Here is a 22,738-nt window from a genome sequence, read left to right on the forward strand (position 1 = left end):
TATAATCATAACATTTAAATGAAAAAAAGAAAAGAGATGCATTATTGCAAAAGTGGCAAAACTGCTCAAAAACTCATTTCCTCAAACCCACCTGAACCTCTCTCCCTCATGTTGGCTACACCTTCTTACTATAACTGAATCTGACATTGTGCTTATGAAAGTGGAGAGAGTGCTGTGTTTGTCTCCACCGTGCTTAGATAGCACTGACGTGAACCTCGTGTTCTGCACCTACTTATCCTGCTGATAAAACAACCTGACATCTTGGCTGCTCTGATTTTTATTAATTTATTTATTTTTTAATTCGTAAAGCATTTCATGAAGCAGCAGGCATGTGTGGAAACACAATAATCTATCCTTTATGTGATGTAGTTTTCTTTACATGGGCTTAACATGTATTTTAAGTCAAAGTTAAACACAGCTAATTGTTCCGAAACACAATGAAATGAAAATATTCATTTATTATCTAAAATATTTTTTATACTAATTTCATAACTTTAAATTCTTTGCTGTCATCAGTTTGTTCGTGATTTGTTTTTGATTCTGATGCTGATGAAGTTAAAGTGAAAATAGATCAGCTTTATTCTGAAATTTAACAACATAACTTCCGGTTTGATGCTCTTTTATTTTGGTGAACTGACTCGGTCACCTGAACGGCTGAAAAGTTATGAGACGTTTACGGACCCTGTATACAATTTTACACCTGGGCTTTCTGATCAGGTGCGTTCAGGTGCTGCGGGAAATATTAACATGTTGATTTAAATACACATCTACACACAGATAAATACTATTAAATATGTATATTATAACTTTGCATTAATTACCAATACTAGCAGCGTGGTAACATCCTGCTCCAACCTATATTACTACCTCATCTACCACGATATTTATAATCTTTATTTTTTATTACTAGCCTTTAACTTTTGCTTCATCACTACCTCTACTAGATGATACAACAGGTAACACTTTATATTAACGGGGATTTTGAGGTCTGAATCGTCTTTTGGGCATATTCTGACTGACCTCTGCTCCTAATATCTCAACTCAACCCCAGTTTCAAATATAACATGTTAATGGAATACAGATGTTTACATAAAGAGAAGTGAAATCAACAAAATGATGGTAAACAAAACAAACATCCTGTTTACAGAGCAGGTGCTGTTTCTGAACTGAGAGTGACTGAATGAAACATTTTACTGTTTGACGCAGAGTAAAGACATTTCTTTATTCTTTATTTATTCAGTAAACAACACAAGTAAAAGAAGGAACAAAATATAACTACACTCTCCCAAAACAGTCCGACTACGATCCCTTTCTGCTCCTCTCAGTTTTCATACAGTCCCTTATATTATATATCTACACTGCAGATTATTCCCACAATGTTACAATATGTGTAAATAATATTTCACAATGAATTACATTATTATCACCTTAAAGGATCCAACTGTGATATTTAATTTCATTGTGAATTTCATGCAGGTAAATATAATTATTTCACAGAAGTACTCTGTGAAATCACAGTAATATATGGAGTTTAACTGTGAGATTACAGTGAAATACAGTGATTATATGGGAGCATACTGTTAAATCACAGTAATCAAATGTACATAAACTTTGACATTATAATTAAATTTAGTTATTTACAGGAACATACTGTTAAATCAGTAATGCATTGGGCTTTCACTGAGAGTTTACAGTTAAATATATTATTTTGCAGGAGTATGCTGCTAAGTTACAGTAATATGCAGGCACACCTACAGTGAGATCACAGTATACAGCTGTTATTTCACAACTATTTACTGTAGAAATGATTCAGTAACTTAACTGATGCAACTAGAAGGCAGCAATTTACTGTAAGTACAAATGCAGTATTTTTATTTTTACTCCCATTTTTCCTTTTCTGTCAAATTGTGGTCACAAATGTGTTATAATCCGTGTCAGTGAGCTCCTTTTCCAACATAATCCGTCTACTTGTCAGGTGTGACTGATTTGGTTGGTTGGATGTACCGCCAAATTCATGGAAACGACACAGGAGACGTCTTAAAGTTGTGAAATGACAGGAAAGTTGACAGGAAACAGCTCTGGTGGACGTTCCTGCAGTCAGCACGCCAACAACACGCCCCCTCAAAACATGTGACACCTGTGGCTGTGTTGTGTGATCACACGTCACATGTTAGAGTAACCTTTTATTGTGACCATCCAGAGACACACCTGTGTAGTGATGATGCTGTTTGATCAGACACACCTGTCAGGTGGATGGATTATCTTAGAGAAGGGGAAGAGCTCACTGACACAGATTATAACACATTTGAGGCCAAAATTTGAGAGAAACAGGGGCGTCAGTGGATCAGTGGATAGAGCAGGCGCCCCATGTACAAAGGCTCAGTCCTTGCTGCAGCAGCCCATGCACGATTCCAGCCTGTGGCCCTTTGCTGCATGTTGCTTCCTCTCGCTCCCCGTTTCACACTGATCTGTCCTATACGTTAAAGGCAAAAAAGACCCAAAAAAATCATCTTTTTAAAAAAAAAAAAATCGAAATAATTTTTTTTAACTTAAACCTGTAAAAAATTAGAGCAAAACCAAAAGTGCTGCGTTTAAATTCCTGTGCAGTGTGTGTTTATATTCACAGAGTTTGTTCAGTTGTGTTTCCACTGACAGAGCCCGGCTCTCCTCCCTGGCCTGTGCTTCCTGTGCCTGGCCTGCAGGAGGCGCCACAGCCCTCTCTTCTCTCCTCCTCCTCATCTTCCTCTCTCCTTCTCCTCCTCCTCCTCCTCTCCGCCGTGTGTGTGAGAGGCTTCCCCCGCTATAAAGCTGTGAGAGGCGGCTGGAGGCTGTAAAGGCTCTCCAGCAGCCAGAGGAGGAGGAGGAGGAGGATGATGAAGAAGCTGTGTGTCCGTCAGTGTGGAGCTGATCTCAGTTCAGTGCGTCTGAGCTGAAACTGGAAACTTTCTGATGCTTTTCTGACTCCTGAGCTTCTTCTTCTTCTTCATGCACCTCTGAGCAGGTAACAGCAAACTCTCAGTGACAGGATGAAGATGTGATTTCATCATGTTTTCATTTCTCACATGCTTCCATCATGTTCTCACGTGGACGTCTCGGCTGTTCTGTCTGAGCTGAGCCAATGTTTTAATAATCACTGAAACATTCTTCACTGCTGCTGTGCTGATGTTTGTGATCTGATATGATCTGTGCTCTGCTGGTGTTTTATGAATCAGGAACATTCCTATAGTGAGATCTACAAACCAAACATCTTCAGCTGCACAGCTGGTGCTCTTCCTCTGAGGATGATGAGGAAGAATTTGTGTGAGGTGGAAAGTCTGCTGATGATTTCAGAGTTTATTGTGGCGTTCAGAGGAACAAATGTTTATTTATTTTGATGTTTAAATTTACTAAAAGCACAGAAGAGAAGACTTTAGAACATTTACTTCATGTTTACTCAGATTTTTGTTATTTATGAAATCTGAACGTCTGAAAATGTGATCGTGAGATGAATTTGACTTGGTTTTCTTTATTTTAGGACTTGTTGAGAACATACAGGTTTCTGTATCTGGCTTAAACAGACTGATGGTGTCAGTGTGTTGTGGTGTTGTGAGGCTGGGTGTAGCTGTGTGACACAATAATGAAAACCTCATTCATTCATTTATTCATCAGCCAGTCGTTCAGCTGCTGTGAGTTTTCTGTGTGTCGACTTTTCTTTGATATGAGGTGTTTTTAAATGGTTTAAAGGATATCACTAATGGTTTATTAATAATCTATTAAAGCTTCATTGATGAGTCAGAAGACGTTTATCGGAAAACTTTAGACTCATCAGGTTGTGAAAAATCCTTTTTGTAACAATAAATAATTACTAATTGCCTGTAACTGAGCCATAAAGCATAATTAATAAAGTCATTAGTCATTAATTATTAACCATTTATTGACGGTACATTATTATTAATGTTTTATGATTTTTTTCTTACATGAAGTGTCAGTCAGTTATCGGTCTCTCTTAAAGAGTACATTAGTTTTAGTCGTGATATTTTCTCTCAGTGCTTCCTTCGTGTGTGTTGATGTGGTTTCTGTAGTATTTCTATATGTTGCCTCCTGACAGAAGCTTATGTTTTATTTTGGAGGATTTCTTCTAATATTTCAACAATATTCTGATGTATTTAGTTGTATTTGTAGAAACGTGTTTTAGCATTTCTGCCTGTTCCCTGAATCAGCTGAATGCACATAAAGATAAAGGTGTGTGTGAGTGAGAGAGTGAGATGCAGATGGATGGTTCACACCACTGGCCCCGTTTCCATCGAGCAGTTCAGTTCAGTTCAGTTCAGTTCAGTTCATTTTTTCTGTCTCCACAGTGTAAAGTTGTGGATGGTACCAACAGAAGCGTTCCTTAGCGTCCCCATGTTTGGTCCCCCCTCTGTTGGGGTACCTAGCACACAGAAAGCCCTATAAAATGAAAGAGAAAAAAATAACTTCATTCACTGGGCCGACTGCCGGCAACTTTTAAGGTGGAACGTTAACTTGTAATGTTACTCAATGCATGAGTTGATGACGTGAATCCATCAGCACACCTTAAATTTCACTGTGACAACTTTGACCATCACTTTAGTTTTTATATGACACACACTTTTAGTAATGACTTTAAAAATATAGATTCATTTGGAGTACACTTGCAAGATAAATGTGACACACCCTCTGTTAAAAAACATTAAGTGTGTGTTTTACATGCTTGACATGTTTGTGAGTCACTTGCGGTCCATTTAGAGAGAGCCCATGACCCACTTATAAACCACGACCCACCAGTTGGGAACCAGTGTGCTACAGGATGTAAACACTTGCAGTAGTGTGCCTGGATGGAAACTGCCCATTGGTTCGGCATCCCATTGTTCTGACTATATTAAACCCATTGTTCTGACTATATTAAACCCATTGTTCCGACTATATTAAACCCATTGTTCCGAAGTCCCGTTGTTCTGAAATCATCATGATGCCCTGTGGTTAAGGTCTGGTTAGGTTTAGGCACAAAAACCACTTGGTTAGGGTCAGGAAAAGATCATGGTGTGGGTTAAAATGAAAAAGAAAGTGACAAACACATAAGCTGTGAGCCTGCTCCGCCTCAAGCCGGTCGCGGCGCACCATACGCCCGCCGCGAGCCGTTCAGCACCGCGGACAGTCGGACTAATGGGCTGTCGGACCAATGACATGGACCCGCCTGGACCAGACGATCATTTAAAGGAATCCATCGTGATGTGACGACAGCTTGTAGCCACAGTATTCAGAGCGGCCTGAAGCCTGAGGTTTTTGCTCACTGGGATTATTTTAACATATGTTTACCTCATTATTTGAAACTGTGGTGTCATGTTACCAGCTGACACTGTGCCACTACACCAGTGACAGAAAATAAGGAAGAGCTTAAAGGTCCCTTTTAAACAGGAAAATAGCTTCATTATAAAGAAAACGGATCACTGAATCCAGTCATCAGCCTGGACGTTAATTAACTGTGCAGCAATGTATATGGGTGTGTGTGTGTGTGTGTGTGTGTGTGTGTGTGCGGACAGTCTTGTTCTTCTGTCTAAGTGAGGACCAGCTGCAGTCACAGTAAAAGTGAGGACATTTTGTCAGGTTTCTTCAGAGGCTGTTTGAGGCTTCAGATTGTTAAACTCCTAAGTGCTATATCGTACCGCAACTGGACTTGCTTGAGTTTCTTGACGATGTTTCACCTCTCAGCCAAGACGCTTCTTCAGTTCAGTTGCCAATGATATAGCACCTCAGATGACCGAGAATCTTCACCAACATGTTTACATCCATGTTCACTAGCTAGCTTGTCATCTTCTTCCTGCCTTTGTCAACACATTACTATGTTTATTTATTTGTGTTTCATTTGAAAAGTGACAATGTACATTAATCAACATTCAAACAAATGTAAATGCACCTGAGTTAGCTGAAAGGCTGGTTTTCATCTAAAGCACCTTTGCCTGGGGCTATTAGGCATCATAGAATAGTTAAAAAAAAACCATTATGGTAAAAGAAATATACAAAACAGTTAAACAACCTGAACCGCAGACGATACAGGTACACTTTGAATACAGTCATTTTAAGACGAGATAAACGTAGCATCAGTGTCGACACTGTTGGTTCTCAATACGTCATTTCTTAACAGTACACTTGAATTAATAAGACGATGGGGACTCTCTGGTTATCTGTGGCACTGATGTGATGCTCTGAGGGAAAAGAAGTTTTATTCCTGAGTGGGACTGTGCAGTCTCCTCTCGCTGTTTCAAATGTGCATCACCGTTGTGTGTGTTCATCATCCGTGTGCTGGTATACGAGAACAAACATGACAGGGTGCCTGTAAAGTGTTGAATGACATTTCTTTGTTGACATGTTACTGACTTCTTATACTATTCACGTCAGTGTCGATCAATAAGTTGATTATCTTATTGATTTCACAGCAGTTCTCCCATGATGCAACAGACACATGACGTGCTTCCTCTCTTCCTGTGCTTTCATAGTACGCAGTAACATTTTCTCTCATGGTGTCAGTGTTTTCCAGTAATGCCCTCACAGTGTGTGTCATGAGGTGTGTGTGTGTGTGTGTATGTATTAGTTCCCATTTTATTTTTTAATTTTTATTTATTTGTGTTTAACCAGATGAGATCAGCAGTCTTTTTTTCAAGTTACACCTGGCTGAGACAGCAGCGTAAAAAGTCACAAACAACAAAAACCACAATGAAATTATAGAAAACACACATTAAGATGTTGAAATATTAAAATACTTATGCACAATCAAAAGCACCAACCGATTCTTTCACCCTTCTACTTTAACATCCGGCAGAGAGACTGTTTCTCTGAGTTTCAGATCTTTTTGAAGGCTACCTCAAGTGAACGGAGCAGAACACATAAAAGCTTTTAAAGTGCAAATGCATGATGGGAGTTTACCCAGAACTGCTTTATGAAAAAGTCATACTATCAGTAGCAGTAACTGAAATACATCACGTTTTGTTTTGATGTTTCTTTGGTGATATTTCAGATATTTTCAGATGTATTCTGACGAACAGAATCTGCAGTTTTGGTGCAGATCTTTTGTTTTGCTGAATGATTGTAGAAAGGAGGAAGAGTAGGAGGTGTGTTTGTCTGAGCTCTTGTATTTCTATCACAGCTTGTACCCGACTCAGAATGATGTCAGTTGAATCGGATTTGGCTGTTCAGTATGAATATTGGACTATTCATTTCTTATTTTCCATATAGAATATTGAGAGTTTGAACGAGGTTCAGCGGGATGTTCAGTGTGAGAGTGACGTTCATGTACTCAAGTAAACAAGCTAACGGAGTGTCGGAAATGTGCAACATTTTTGCTGACACTCAATATCAAACAAAAACCAGAGACTGTATTGTACTGGGAGTGTGCCTATGTTCCCACAGCCCTGTGTTCCCACAGCCCTGTGTTCCCACAGCCCTATGTTCCCACAGCCCTGTGTTCCCACAGCCCTATGTTCCCACAGCCCTATGTTCCCACAGCCCTGTGTTCCCACAGCCCTGTGTTCCCACAGCTCTATGTTCCCACAGCTCTATGTTCCCACAGCCCTATGTTCCCACAGCTCTGTGTTCCCACAGCCCTGTGTTCCCACAGCCCTGTGTTCCCACAGCTCTATGTTCCCACAGCCCTATGTTCCCACAACCCTGTGTTCCCACAGCCCTGTGTTCCCACAGTTCTATGTTCCCACAGCTCTATGTTCCCACAGCCCTATGTTCCCACAGCCCTGTGTTCCCACAGCCCTATGTTCCCACAGCTCTATGTTCCCACAGCCCTATGTTCCCACAGCCCTGTGTTCCCACAGCCCTATGTTCCCACAGCTCTATGTTCCCACAGCCCTATGTTCCCACAGCTCTATGTTCCCACAGCCCTGTGTTCCCACAGCCCTATGTTCCCACAGCTCTATGTTCCCACAGCCCTATGTTCCCACAGCTCTATGTTCCCACAGCCCTATGTTCCCACAGCCCTGTGTTCCCACAGTTCTATGTTCCCACAGCTCTATGTTCCCACAGCTCTATGTTCCCACAGCTCTGTGTTCCCACAGCTCTATGTTCCCACAGCTCTGTGTTCCCACATTTGCTTTTTCATAAATTTGTATCAGATTTTATCTCCCTTTCTCCCAGTTTGGTAGCCAGTTACACCCAACCTATTATCCCCCCTAACCCTAACGCTTGTGGGAGGATAGGGCTTAAATTGAAGGGAAATGTAGGAACACAAGACCTAATTTTGAAAATGTCCTAGAAATGTGGGAACATAGGGCTGACCCCATTGTAATAAATTGCTGTGAGCTTTAAATTCATCACTTCTGAGCAGAAGGCAGAAGATAATATCATCTCAGAGTACCTTGCCATATGCTCTGCATTGATGCAGAGCCTCTGCCGTACCCTACGCTGTACCCTGACGTGCACCTCCCCAGAAATGTAACTACACGTCACAGTGACGCAGACCTCCTGTCTGTCTCTGTAAGGTGAAACCATTTCCCTCAGTGGAAACAAAGCTTTGATTTACTTTAATTGCACAGATAAGAAACAATAAATTGTGAAGCCCTCATAAAATAGCATTTAAAGGAGCTACGATTTGTATGTCAGAACATCACTGAACACCACTGACCACTCAGTGAGTTTCATGGCTTTGAAAACGAACGTTTAGGGAGGTTTGAGGACAGGTTCACACATGGCCATAGGCAGCAGTGTTAATCCAGGCAGGGGAAAGACAAATTCTCAGAAAAGGAGCAATTGTCACAATTTTGGTCTGAGCCACTCTATTTCATCATAAAGAACCCAAACATGGGGCTCAAAGTGCAAAATACTGGACTTCTCCTTTAAGCCCTGTGTGTGATTTATCCTGGCTTCATATGAGCGGAGGAAATCTCTGCTAGCTGCTAGGCTAATTTATACAATGTAAAATGCCATAGGCTTGTGCTAATAACGTTAGCATGTTGTATTTGTTTGGAAAACGTGTTTAGTATCCACCTTACTTTTCACGGAAACACGGAGGCAAAACAGAACGCAGCCAGCTTCCGTTTTTTTGACACTTCCGGTCCAGCAATCTTACCACTTTGTAAATGGGAATCACCTTGTTGTTTACCTTGCTGAGTTTAACTATATATATGTATATATCACATTTTTCACGTCACTATATCACCGTTTAGACTAATCTGATGTTTGTAAAGTCTATAAACACAATGACTGAACAAACATTAGTATTTTCTCTGTGTGTAATTAATAACATGGTTATCGTAGATTAGTTGGGCTAACCGTTAGCTGTTAGCCGTTAGCCGTGTCTGTAATAACTCACTAAACTCACAAAGTGGCCCGTGAAAAAAATATTTTCTCCAGCGGATGTCTTAGTTACAACATGATTGAGCTAACTGGAGTAGTTTCATGTCGTATCCGACAACGGGAGGCTTTTAACAGATGACGTCCTGATGTTAGCTTTGCTGCTAGTGTTAACGTTAGCTGTCCCTGTCAGCTGCAGCCACTGATGCTTTCTAGACATCGTGATTTCCCAAAACTGAATAAATACCACACATAGCAACACAAAACTGCTTTGCTAGCTCAATCATGTTGTAACGGCTGGATGGTTGATGCGTACATGCTGATTCAGGTGCTATCAGAGCCGATCCGTGCATCACTGTGGTTTAATGATCAACTCAGTCAATAAAAACAACCCGTCCTGTGTTAGGAGTGTATGTCGCTGACAGAAAGAAAGAAAGAAAGAAAAGGGAAAAAAGATAGAAAAGCAGCGTACACCTCACGTATTTATGTCTCACAGTTGAGCACACGTGTGGCTGGCATGCAGAAGCACCGTCTGTGTGTCGAGGGTGTGAGCCGCAGCTTCAGCTGCTCAGGTAGAGAGGCTGTGTAGCCCGGTGTGTTTTTTCACTGATTCGGTTCTGCAGGTTCTCTGCTGGTACACTGGAGACGGGGATCAAGCAGTTTGTCTCACTCGGGATAGATTGTGCTTTTTTGGTTCATAGTTTTTGATTGATGTGCGATTTATTCGCATTTAGAGGGAATAAATTTCCGTTATAACGGAAACGTGGGCACAGTTATCTATACAAAATACACAGACTAACTAACTAACTGATTGACTAACATAAACAACTGAAAACTGAAAAAAATTAGCTTGCACCGTTAGCTCCGGTAAGGGAAAGCAGGAGGGAAAGCGGCTGACCGGAAGTCACGCACAAAAAAAATGGAAGCTGATCACTATTTACTTCTGTGTTTGAAAATAAGGTGGATAAGACAGTTGTTTTGTCAGTGAACCTTGTGAGCTGTAATGGAGCTGAATTTTGTAATGTTAAATGTTGCTGTTGCCCCTGGCTTCATATGAGAAGAGAGAAGTCTGCTAGCTGCTAGGCTAATTTATACAATGTAAAATGCCATAGGCTTGTGCTAATAACGTTAGCATGTTGTATTTGTGGGGAAAATGTGTCCAGATAAAGACAAGTGTTTGTCTGTGAATGCTGCGAGTTATAGTGAAGCTGATTTGTGTACTTGTGTGTGTCTCTATTAAGCCATGTTTAATGTGTGTTTACTGTGTGTTTAATGTGTGTTTACTGTGTGTGTTACACCACTCAGACGACCACGACGAGGTGTAGAAAGAGTTCACTATTTATTCTTCACTGGCAGGGCAGAGGAAACATGCAAGTCACGAGCACCGTGCACACACATACACTCCGACATATCGGGGCTCCGTCTAACAACTGAAAAAAAACTCTGCTTATTCTACTACTTCACTAGTAGTCATTCACCACGTACTATTTAGCTCTGCCCCCTGCTGGCGAAAGTAATTATAGCTTCTTACACAAAAGAACGAGAAATAAATGCCTATTGCTGAATGAAATGTTACCTCAAATAATAGGGAATGCACTATACAAAAAAAAATATTTTTTTTCCCAAGTGCTACATGTGTTTAATGTGTGTTTAATGTGTGTTTTGAATCAACTAAACTTTACAGTACTTCACAGAAACCTCCACCACTGACCAGTGTTTTGGAGGTGTAACTGCAGAGTGACACAGACACACCACCGCACAAGTATAAATGCTCACAATAGCGTAGACCACATGTGTAGGCTACGGCGTAGAGCTGATACACAAAGGCACATCTGCCTTTGAAGTTAGACATATTTAAAGGCAGGGCCACTTTGAGTGACAGGCTGTCTGCCGATAGCGTACTCAGTTTGTCAGTCAGATCCACCCCTCGCTCCTCGCCCAGATATGGTCACTTCTGGCTCCAGAAAAAAACAAAAACAAAAACAAGATGGCAAAGGCCAAAATGCTGAACTCTGCTTGGTTGTAAGGTTACAGTTAGCTTTAGGTTTGGGAATAGAGGAACATACCGTGAAGTTCACATTAACATGTACACAGTATGGACACCTGAACATAGTCCCGTCACTGGAACTATACAGGTCCAACTCAAACCAGGAAAACAGACCCAAAGTTCTAATGTTTGACACCTGGATCGGTCTTCAGCTTTAAAGTCGAGCGCTGGAGATGTAGAGATAAAGAACACAGATAAACGGCTCAGAGAGGAGAAGTGAATGTTGGTCTGTGCAGGTGAGATAAAAACCTGTGAAACATGAAGCACAGATAAAACTCAGGTCTGATCTGTACTCGACACACTGACCGTCCTGTAACCACATCATGTACGTCATCCGATTATCATTTTTAAATCCTTCATGCAGAGTTTAGATTTCTTTCCTCCAGGCAGAAGCTGGTTTCACTTTGTGTCAGTGAAAATCAGCCTGTAGAGACCTGAAAGTTACTGATAGATTTAGTTTTTCAATCAAAGTTACATCATCACGATGATGTAATGCTGTGTCTTTTCCGCCTGAAGTTTCTCCTCTGCTGTAGAACGTAAGATCTGAACAGTGGTTTCAGCTGAAGTTGTAACTCAGAAAGCAGCGAGTGTATCAGCAGTAATCAATATCAGTCTTATCCAGGTTATCAGTAAGAATCCAGGATCCAAAGGTAAGTATCAAACTTAGATAAGCCAGGAGTGAGAGCATTATCAAACACACCAACAGGGTCGGTGTTCACAGAGACTAAAGTGTGACAGATTCTCAGGTTGATTGTTATATATAATGAGGTGGCTGCAGACTGGAAGGAACTGATGGAGATTAAAGACTAAAACACACAAATCACTGATGTGGAGTTTTGACTTCAGATCTGTGTCACTTCATCAATAAAACAGCATCAGTGAGCAGAAGTCTATTTCTGCCACAGCAGGGACTGATGGGAGTTTTTCCAGTGACCTGACAAACACATCGACGTCTCCACTCGGTCCAGCAGCTCGAGGAATTTATCTCCACGTCTTCTAGGTATTAATGTGCAGATTCAGGGTGTTTAGGTCGGAGTGGTGGAGGGACCTGTAGCGAGTTAGTGCTTTAACACTTTGCTGCCGAGCTGTTTGGATGTGATTGAATGAGATGAACCTGCGTCGTGGCTGCTGGGCTGATATTAACCCCCCGCACCTCCACCATCTGTGCTCTGTGAGCAGTTTCCTCTGCTGAGACATCACACCGCCTCAGGTTCGCTCTGGTGATTTGACTCAACACCAGTGTTGTGTCAGTTATTGAAAATTAGCAATTAGTAAAACCTGCTTGGTTACGTCTCTCAAAAATAATTGAATTACTTTAACAATTATTTTAAAAGTAATCAGTTACCAAGGATAGTAACTTTTGTGTTGGGCTGACTTTTAAAGATTGGCTTCAGTTCTCTCTTGAAGTCACACACACTGCAGTACTTATTTTAGTGTTGGACAAGACGACTTTCAAATGTTGTCCATCCTCCTGAGGCCCCAGCTGTTGTTTGGTGTGTATTTTAATTTCTTTGTAGGATCTGATAAAACTAAAGACTGTCTTTGAAAAGTGAGGAGTTTTAGAAAACAATTATGTCCTGATGTCGTCTGAGGCCTCAGTCACACATACAGCATTTTAGCAGCTTTTTGCTCGCTGTTTTTACGTTGTTACGCACCTCACGTTTCTGCTCTCTAAGCGCCGGCGTTTTTGCCGGAGTGTGCTGAACTCCTCGAGTTTAAAACACTTCAACACTTTTTTCTGTTTTGCTGTCTGTGTGATCAGCGCCTCGGGGGCTGAACACATGCCATACTCTTTGCGTCCTCAAATTCACTGTTTTCAATGTACGCACTCAAAAGTCAGAGCGAAATACCAGTCTGTGATAAATATGGAGGAGAAGTCAATCATGTTAGTGCCGAGCTGTCAGAGCTTTACATCTGTCCCACGGACACACAAACAGCTCCTGGAAGAAGATCAGTTCTGCATTCAGGATTTCAGGTCAATAGGCTATGATACGGTGCTTGTTAAGGTTGCTTAGCAACCTCAGACGCAACCTGTCACTGCGCTCTTGAAGGCTGGCACAAAAAAGGCACAAGAGTAGCACCTAGCACCTGACCTCACGTTTTCCAGGTGGTTAAAGGGAAATTTCGGTTTATTTCAACCTGTCTCCTATCGTCCTAAATTTGTTTCAAGTGACTAGTGACATAAAAATAATAGTTAGCATGTTAGCCGTTAGCCTAGATACAGCCGAGGCGCATAGTAGCGTCAGACCTGTTAAAACGTAAGTGAACGGGCAACCTTCAAGTGCAAAGTTAGTCCACTAAACAAGCTTTTTTTCCACAAAGACCGCCTCATATCGTTAGGATAAATGTCAGAGAACATATAGAAAACGACATGTAAACGTGTTGTCTTACCTTACCGGTGTGCTGCCATGTTTGTTTACCATTTAGCTCTGCTTTCCAAAGCGCGGCCGAAATATATCTGGCGAGCTCTAGATAAAGCCCAGCTGGATACTACTCCAGGTGGAGGTGTCTCGTCCTCGGTCACATCCAGACCTTGAAAATAAGGCTGCAACCGGTCCCATTCCTTGCAACAGAGGCATTCCTCTTCTGTGGGCACTGGGGCACAGCATTCACAGGTACACCACCAATCTCCAGAGCTACGAGCCTTGCAGCAGCCATTCCTCCTCTCGCCTTCTACCTGTTGCGCCTCTCTCTCTCTCTCCTCCGTTCTTCAATTTCACGAAGCTCTTCGTCAGTGTATTCTGGCTCAAATAAATAAGGGCAGCCATCAAACTCTGCAAAATCAAATTCCTCCTCCACAAAGTCGAAGTCTGGCAAAAAGTCAGCCATTATTCTATAAATCTTTCATAAAATAAATGAATGAACTTTTCAGGCTACTGTCCGGTTCTGCCTTCCAGCTGTTGCTGCTTGTTCTCGCGAGATTTCACGCTTTGGGAAGCAGAGCTAGATGGTAAACAAACATGGCAGCACACCGGTAAGGTAAGACAACACGTTTACATGTGGTTTTCTATATGTTCTCTGACATTTATCCTAACGATATGAGGCGGTCTTTGTGGAAAAAAAGCTTGTTTAGTGGACTAACTTTGCACTTGAAGGTTGCCCGTTCACTTACGTTTCAACAGGTCTGATGCTACTATGCGCCCCGGCTGTATCTAGGCTAACGGCTAACATGCTAACTATTATTTTTGTCACTAGTCACTTGAAACAAATTTAGGACGATAGGAGACAGGTTGAAATAAACCGAAATTTCCCTTTTAACACGGCCCATTAACTTTATCCTTCCAAAATGGTTGATGTTGATGACGACTCACTCCCTCTCCCTATAGGCACCAAACGTAGGTGTTTTGTAGCGATTCATGGTGCTATGTTTCCTCCGGGACACATAGCACCATGTAAACTGGTTGTTTTTTACCAAGACATTGTGTCTCCAGCCCCCCAAATTGGGTATGTTAAGCCAAAGCATGATCCTTTCTCACCATAACCATGTGATTTTTGTGCCTAAACCTGTCCACACATTAACCACAGTGTTGTTGAAACATAAAGTTTTAACATATCCACTTCATGATAAAATACAGCTGTAACATATCCGTGGTTTACAGAGACGTACATGCCAACATTCATTCAGGCGACTCGGCTGGAAACACAAAGGTTGTAAATAAAAACATGAAAGCATATTTCTGAATGTCACCATCTGTGTTCAGTCACATTGAGATGAGTATTTCACAGCTTCACAGTCAGCTGACGTGACAACAGAAGCAGCCTGCAGTTATTTATACAGCAGGTGATGAAGAGGATGAATCACTGTGACAGTCACAGTTACAGATCAAACAGCACATGATGCTTCAGCTCCAGACGTACACAGACACTCATCTCACACACACTGTAGCTGTCTCCATAGCAACAACTGCTGAGGATCATGGGTACTGTAGTGTTTAGAGTTACTCACACACTGAACGGAGGAGGGAAACAACACGTCGTCATGTGTGTGTGTTCAATGATCAATGTTCAATGATCACCTCGAAGTTTGTTCAGTCAACTTTAGTAAACTTTCACTACCTTGTTAAGGTCAGAGGGAGATGGTGATCAGAGTGTTTGTGGTTTTATAACGAAGTCCTTCCTTCTTTTCTTCTGGGACAAAACACGTATAACTGACCACAGAAGGTCAGAAAAACATGAACTCACATTGTTTTAAGTGTTTGAACCAGCCTCATTATCAGCTGCTGGCTGAAATCATATCTGGACCTGAGCAGTGTTAATGTGAGACCTGCGATCTGAACCTTCCTGTAATCAAACAGCTCAGTATCACCTCCATCACAGACCTCTAATCAACATTCGCCTCTACGTTAACCACAACACACAGCAGCAGATAGGAAGTTTCAAAACACTGACACATGCTCCACAGTTTCCTCCCCGGGCTTTGACCCAATAGCATTAAATGTGTAAGAGAAGAAGAAGCCGGCAACAACATGGAGAAATCTACATCCAGAGCCGTGACTTTTTGGACGGACCAAATGTACAGAGCTGTAAAGTTGTCCACCATGGTAGCAGTTAGCTGCTAGCTAACCGTAGCTAACTTGTTTGTCCATTGTTTGGTCTGTGACGTAATAGGTCAACAGGAAAAAGGTCCAATACTAACAAGCTGAAAGGGGGCATATCTCCACCTATCGTAGAGGAGTCGCACATACTTGGCTCAATAAATGGATTCCCCTCCCGTGCTTGTATACTGGGACAAGGACAGTAGGCCAGTTAGATGTCCTCGTCCAGCTGGGACTGGAGCTCCACTTCACTGGGACTGGAAACGTACTGAATGTTTTTACTGGTTTAAATCAGCTGGTCTGTTTGTTTTGGAGCAGAAGAGACCTCTGTGGATAATTCTGGTCAGAGTTAAACCTCCTGAACACTGAAGGAATTCTAACCAGGAGAAGTTTTAGCTGACTGCCATCTGTAACAGATGCCACTACATCCTACTCTTTCTGTACCTTCTCTCTCTTTTTTTATCAGCCACAACCATTTTTCGCATTAATGCTGCATTTCATCAGTTGTTCCACTCGCCCTCAGCCCTTGGTAATATGTAACTGCTTATGTTGCACAGAGGCCACTTCAACCCCGTCTCCACCAAACCCTTTCAGTCCAGCACCTTTGGAACCAGCAGTAACCCTTCAGACATGGTACCTAGACCCTCAGTGTGTTCAGACAGGCCTCTTAAATGTGGGCGGGGTTGTTGTCACTCACTGCTCCGTCCAGCACTCGCTGTATTTCCTCATCAGCGGTGACACAGATGGAAGTCTGCACCTGGTTTATCGTCCACAGAACGAGGCTGCACGCCCACATTTTCACAACAAAACAGAACAGGCTGCAGTGAGAGTCTCTCTCCATGGGATATTTCAAAATAGCAGCTTTGTGCATTTAGTCCTTCTCAGGCAAGCTCAGGGGTTTAGTGTTGCTGTAGCCCACAGGAAGTGAGGATTAGAATATATGACCTTCACATAATCCGCTCCAAATGAATCTATATTTTTAAAGTCATTACTAAAAGTGTGTGTCATATAAAAACTAAAGTGATGGTCAAAGTTGTCACAGTGAAATTTAAGGTGTGCTGATGGATTCACGTCATCAACTCATGCATTGAGTAACATTACAAGTTAACGTTCCACCTTAAAAGTTGCCGGCAGTCGGCCCAGTGAATGAAGTGATTTTTTTCTCTTTCATTTTATAGTTGTAGTTTACTGATGTATGAACAGAGGTTACATAAAACCAAAGCAAAGTATAAGTGTTGTTGCTATACCAACCCAGGGCCAGTTTACAGTGCGTCACTTCAGCATTCTTGTTAGTCGTTTGAATGTGAACAGAAATAAAAGCCCTTGAAGGTATGCAGGTCTTGAGGGAGCTCCCCAGCGTTCAGTTCATCTGAGGAGGTCCCCAGAACAGTTTGGTGTGAAAGCGCCTGTTGTTTCCGGACAATAAAAAGGTCGACAGATCAGATGCATGAAACAGTGCAGCGGAGAGAGCTGAGCGTCTGTATGAAGCTCTGACAGTTGTTATTGTTCACCACAAACATTCTGTTTGTTCCGCCGCTGAGCACAAACCAGCGCCATTACCAGAAACCACCAGCTGACAGCAAGCAGAGCGAACGCCTCTGAATGACATGAATTATTAACTCTGTTGTAGTGCTGCAGCTGTACTGGGATCTGTGTGATGTGATTTTCATGAGCAGCTCTTTAATCTGCTGCTGGATGTCAGTGCGCAGCGAGCCTCAGCTGGTGGGAGGATTCATCCACCGCTTGGCTGAACAGCTGAAAGCTGCTGTGAAGCTCCAGCTCCAAGAGGCGCTCCACACCTCCACCCAACATCCACCTGCTGAGCTCACACTCCAATTTACAGATAAATGAGCTCTGCTGCTGCTCCAGGGTACAGAGGGCTGATCAGGAGCAACAGAGGAAGAAGAATCCTGCTTTATGTGCTGCACTCATCAGATCATCATGAATCAATTTTAATGGGTTTCTGAGTGAATAAAAATCACTTTACAATGTGCAGTTATCATCACAGCAGTCCTCAATTTTCCCCTTAATTAAACCAAACATATTTTACCACTTTAAAATCCCTTAACTCACACAGAAAATCCATTAACAAATCTATAATTCATACAATAATCTGTAATGTGACTGTCTGTGTGGGTTGGTGTTAACAACAGTTTGTTGTACAACTTCAGCTACAACAGCTGAGAATATAAAGTCACAGCAGCTTATAAAAGGCCACTGTCCACACTGGAAGCTTTTTCTATAGGGAACTGCTTCAGGAAAAGTCGGGCTCTAATTCATAAAACAATGTTCAGGATCCAAACTAAAAATGTACACACAAACAAAAGCTAAAAACAGCGTGCCCCCAAAAATATTTGACAATTTCTACATTCAGACTTCCACCTCACCATCTGTGTCATCATCACCTCAAGTGTTGGTCAGCATGCGTCAAAGTTTCTCCCATCAAGTCCACATCACAACTTTCAGGCCTCGTTTTGTGCGTACACAGTGTTTATAAATGAGACCCCTCATCACTAATGTATACGGTCCGCTGGTTGATGAGGACGACACTGAAAGTAAGAGGATGGATTCAGACTTACAAGAGGACATTCTAGAGAAAGGCTCAAACCATTAATACTCCACTGAGATTACTACAGTATAATCAGATAAATGAGAACAAATATCACATTTACGAAACTAAACAAATACGATCTGAATATTTCTGACCGCTGCTCTAAGTGCGACACACATCAGGGGACCTTGTATCTCTGCTTACGAGGGTGTGTTGACATTAAAACATTCTGGAGGTCGGTGCTGCAGTTTGTGTCTCGGACGACCTCATCCCCAAAACCTTTAAGTCCTCGGCTCTGCTTGTTTCCAGACAGTTTGATCCTGTGTGAATGTGTCGACCGTCTCTTTGCTGCTAGTTGAAAGATTTAACAGTGAGTTTGGCTCCCGAAAAACTCACCTATAGAATGACAAATAGGGCTTTGGTTTATTGATATGTGGGAAAAGTTTCTGGACTTTGTAAAACAAAATGATAACACTGAGGATGCTTTGGAAATGTAGGGCCTAGATAAAGGACAGTGTGCTGTACACAGTCCCAAATGTGTGCTTAAATTCTACATTTTGTTTTACTACGTTATTATTTATTTTGATGTATGTAGTTTTTTTTTTTTAACAATTCTGATTATTATTTTAATAACTGTCATTTGTTTTTACTAGTCCATAGCCATTGGTAGCTGTGTCACCTTCTACCTATGCCAGTCCTCAATGCCTATGTGCAGTTTCACATAGATTGACCACGTCAGTGAGTAGAAAAACGTGGGACAGACAGAATGACTGACTGACAGAATGACACACTGACAGTTTCCGTGATTATGTACAGCATACCATACCATGACTTAGTCATACCAAACATTAGAAACAACACCAACATTGGTCCACAGGGGGAGCCACAGCGATCGGTCGCATTTTAGCCATTTTGAAGCATTTTTCTGTTGTTATAGCGCCACCCAGTTGCCAATTAGAGTTAAATTTCTCCAGTCACCTTGAGGCGTCCTGTTCTACATATCTACCAAGTTTAGTAAAAATCCATATGGCGGTTAGGCCTAGATAAGAAATGAGCTCTCTAGCGCCCCCATTTTGTTTGATGGGCTCAATAATGGAGGGGTCCCCTCAGATTATGTGTGGTCATATGCCTACAAAGTTGCGTGGTGATGGGTGAAACCCTTGAGATGTTATACACCTTTATGTGATGAGCCACGCCCTCCGCAATATTCATTGCCTTATAGAAGCTCAGTTTTAGGAAGTTTTCCAACTTTTGCCAAGAGGGAACTTTAGATATTGCTCCCTAGATTATGTTCACCCAGTTTCATGCAGATCGCTCAAACTTCCTAGGAAGAGATCCATTTGAAGTGTTTTTCAAAAAATTCAAAATGGCGGAAAATCTATATAAGCGGAAGTTATGGGTTCTTGAGGCAAATGTGTTCCTCATGAGGAGAGGCATCTCTGTGCAAAGTTTCATGTCTCTACCACATACGGGGCATGAGATATGCCCATTCAAAGTTTGACATTTCAATGCGTTGCTATAGCGCCCCCCTTTGGCCAACTGATGTAATATTGCTTCATTGGCATCCTCCCATGACCCTCTACCACTGTGCCAAATTTCACATGGATTGACCAAGTCAGTGAGGAGAAAACGTGGAACACACACACAGACAGTTTTCGTCACTATATACGTAGTAAGATAAGATATATATAGAGAGAGCAACATGCAAAGACTGAATGTGGCCTATAACGATAGCATGAGACTGCTTCTTAAACTTACATGATGGTGCAGTGTCAGCCAAATGTCTGCTTTAATATGAAATCTTAAATATTGATATATGTGCAGCTCGGTCGCAGAAAATTATATCATCCAGACCTTGACCGACGTGAGCTGAGCTCAGTCAGGTTTCATCCAGACTGTTGGTGGGTGCAGTTTATTGAATTATGCCTTTTTATATGAACTTACATAATGTGTGTTGGTTCTGTTTTTATGTTGTATGCTATGGACCTTTCTCTGTGTCCTTAATAAAGTCATTATTCTAAGTGGTGGTAGTGGTGGTTCTTATCTGTTTGTGTAACTAGTTAAACATGTTTACAAAAAAAAGAAAATTGTTTGTTGTTTACCTGGAGACACTGCGAGTAAACCAGGTTTAATCAAAGACTGCTCATTGTTCTGGCGGCCCATTATTCTGAAACCCCATTACTACGAAAGACGTCCCAGTGCACTGAGAGCCCATCTGTCCGACAGTCCATCATCCTGAACACAAACGCCCACTGCTCCAAAAATACACACTCTCCAAAACACGAGCACACAGCCAATCAATATGCAGAATGACATCATGGGACCTTCTTACTATGACCAGAATACAGGGCCATGGATATGTCTACCTGTGTGGAGCAATGGCGGTTTGTTTTTAGGATGATGGTCGTTTGATCCAAAGGGACTTTTCTCAGACTGCTGGGGTTTTGTAATAATGGGCTGTTGGAGCGATGGCATGGCACCATTTCATGATGGTTTAAATGAGACCAGATTCCTGCAGAATGAAGAGTTACTTAAGTTCAGTCACAAACACTTGTTGTAGATTTAACCATTAATTGCAACAAATGAAACACACTTCTGTTTGGCGCTGGTGACTCTGCTCTTCAGATGCTCTCTGGATCAGACAGGCAGCGTGCTGAACCAAAACAGGGAGCACAATGCAGAAAACCCCTCCTGGGTTTAAAAGAGCGGGCCCAAAGCAAGACGTGAAATACATTTTTAACCTCAGAGTCATGTTGGGACTCTGAATGAGGAAGGTGGAGGCTGGGTGGAGGAGGCACAGCTTTGTCAGCAGCAGCAGCGTGAGGCAGTGTTGGTGTGGCAGCGCTCAGTGAGCAGGAGGCCAGATTTAAATGGACCGCCTCGTTGTGAGAACGGGCTGTGATTGGTGCGTGACTGATCAGAAGCATCGATCCAGTCAGCTGGCTGTCAGCTGGTTACAGCTGGAGCGTATAACGTCTAACGCAAAGCCTCATTTCACGTAACAGGCTGAGTGTGACTGACAGGAGGAGCCCAACAGTCTGACAACAGCAGAGTAGTTTGTCGTGTACCTTTAATTTATTATAAGATGGCTGCTGCTCCCAAAGTAACCAGTGGTTATGTTGTCGTTCTGTTTGCAGCTCACATGTTCTGGTGGAAGACATTTTATTTTAAACTCAGCATGTTTGGAGTGATGATGATGATGATGATGGTGTTGTCATACTTGTAACTCACAGTGCTTGTCACCACAAATCCATTTACACTGTGAGGCAGCGGTGTGTGGTCCATTAAGGCCCCTCCTGTGACTGTGAGACACTGGTTTTGTTGTCTCATAGATATTAGTTTGTACTCTAACATCATACATTATTACACAAACATGCAATGACAAATTTAAAAGCGAAAAAGCCCGACAGTTTTTGTGTGCCAAAGGACGTATTTTTCTGCACCCTACAGCAGTGTGTGTGTAATATGCTCTGTTCTGTTTGGTGGCTCCAGACTGGTGACACTGGACGCTGAAAATATCTGTATCTGTGGCGGAAAAGTTTACACATAAGAACTATTATTATTGACTACTATTGACGTTTGGTCCACGTCCACATATGGCATCCAAGGTACCCTGGGTGTGTTGGTTGTTGACGTTCTGGGACGCCGTGTCAACTTCAGCCTGTTACATGCATTGTCTGTTTTCAAAATACACTTCTGTTTTCACAGGAAATGTACAGTTTAATACAGTCTCTTTCAAAATAAAAGCACTACGTTAAGTTCTCATTTTTTGGGTTTTGTTTAGGAAAAAAGAACAGGGTTTGGCTTTACAGTCTTACAGGAAGTGAACACTGGCATTCTGGGTGAAAGTCAGGTGTTGTTGGACCCGTCCACCCCTCCTCCCTCCTGCTGACCCGTCAGACTTTCACCCCCTTAACTTGCATTGTCACCTGGCTGGTTTCCTCCTGAGGCCGCCGGGCGCCGTCACATCATCGCATCATGTCAACATGAAAGGTCAGCTTTTTTTGTCAGTGTCTGACGCCAGAAGTCACCGACCAAGCGCCGGCATTTGACGACTTGGGTGTGAGACCGGGTTGGATGTGAGGAAGAAACAACAGACTAAACCTTTCTGTATTTAATTCTTAAAAAACAAACCTTCTCAGGTTTATTAAGTTTAATGAGAACACAGCGTCATCGTAACTTTTGGTTTCTGTCTTTTCAATAAGACACAGTAACTGTCCAACGTCCAAACACACAGTTTAGCTTGTTAGCATCTCAGTGCAGATGTATGTTCTTGGTCATTTACTCAAAAATGACAGAAATGCTAAAATA

At 42.1% G+C, this 22,738-nt stretch overlaps 1 protein-coding gene across 1 annotated transcript in view; it reads left to right on the forward strand.

The window, feature by feature from the left end:
- Nucleotides 1-2,845: 2,845 nt before the first annotated feature.
- Nucleotides 2,846-22,738, forward strand: part of cpne4a (copine IVa) — a 124,405-nt gene continuing 104,512 nt past the window's right edge. The window contains exon 1 of the mRNA XM_049583417.1: nt 2,846-3,001. The gene's annotated coding sequence lies outside the window, so the exon portion shown is untranslated. The remainder of the gene's footprint in view (nt 3,002-22,738) is intronic.

This window comes from Epinephelus fuscoguttatus, linkage group LG8 (assembly GCF_011397635.1).
Source record: "Epinephelus fuscoguttatus linkage group LG8, E.fuscoguttatus.final_Chr_v1".
Classification (NCBI taxonomy): Eukaryota; Metazoa; Chordata; class Actinopteri; order Perciformes; family Serranidae; genus Epinephelus; species Epinephelus fuscoguttatus.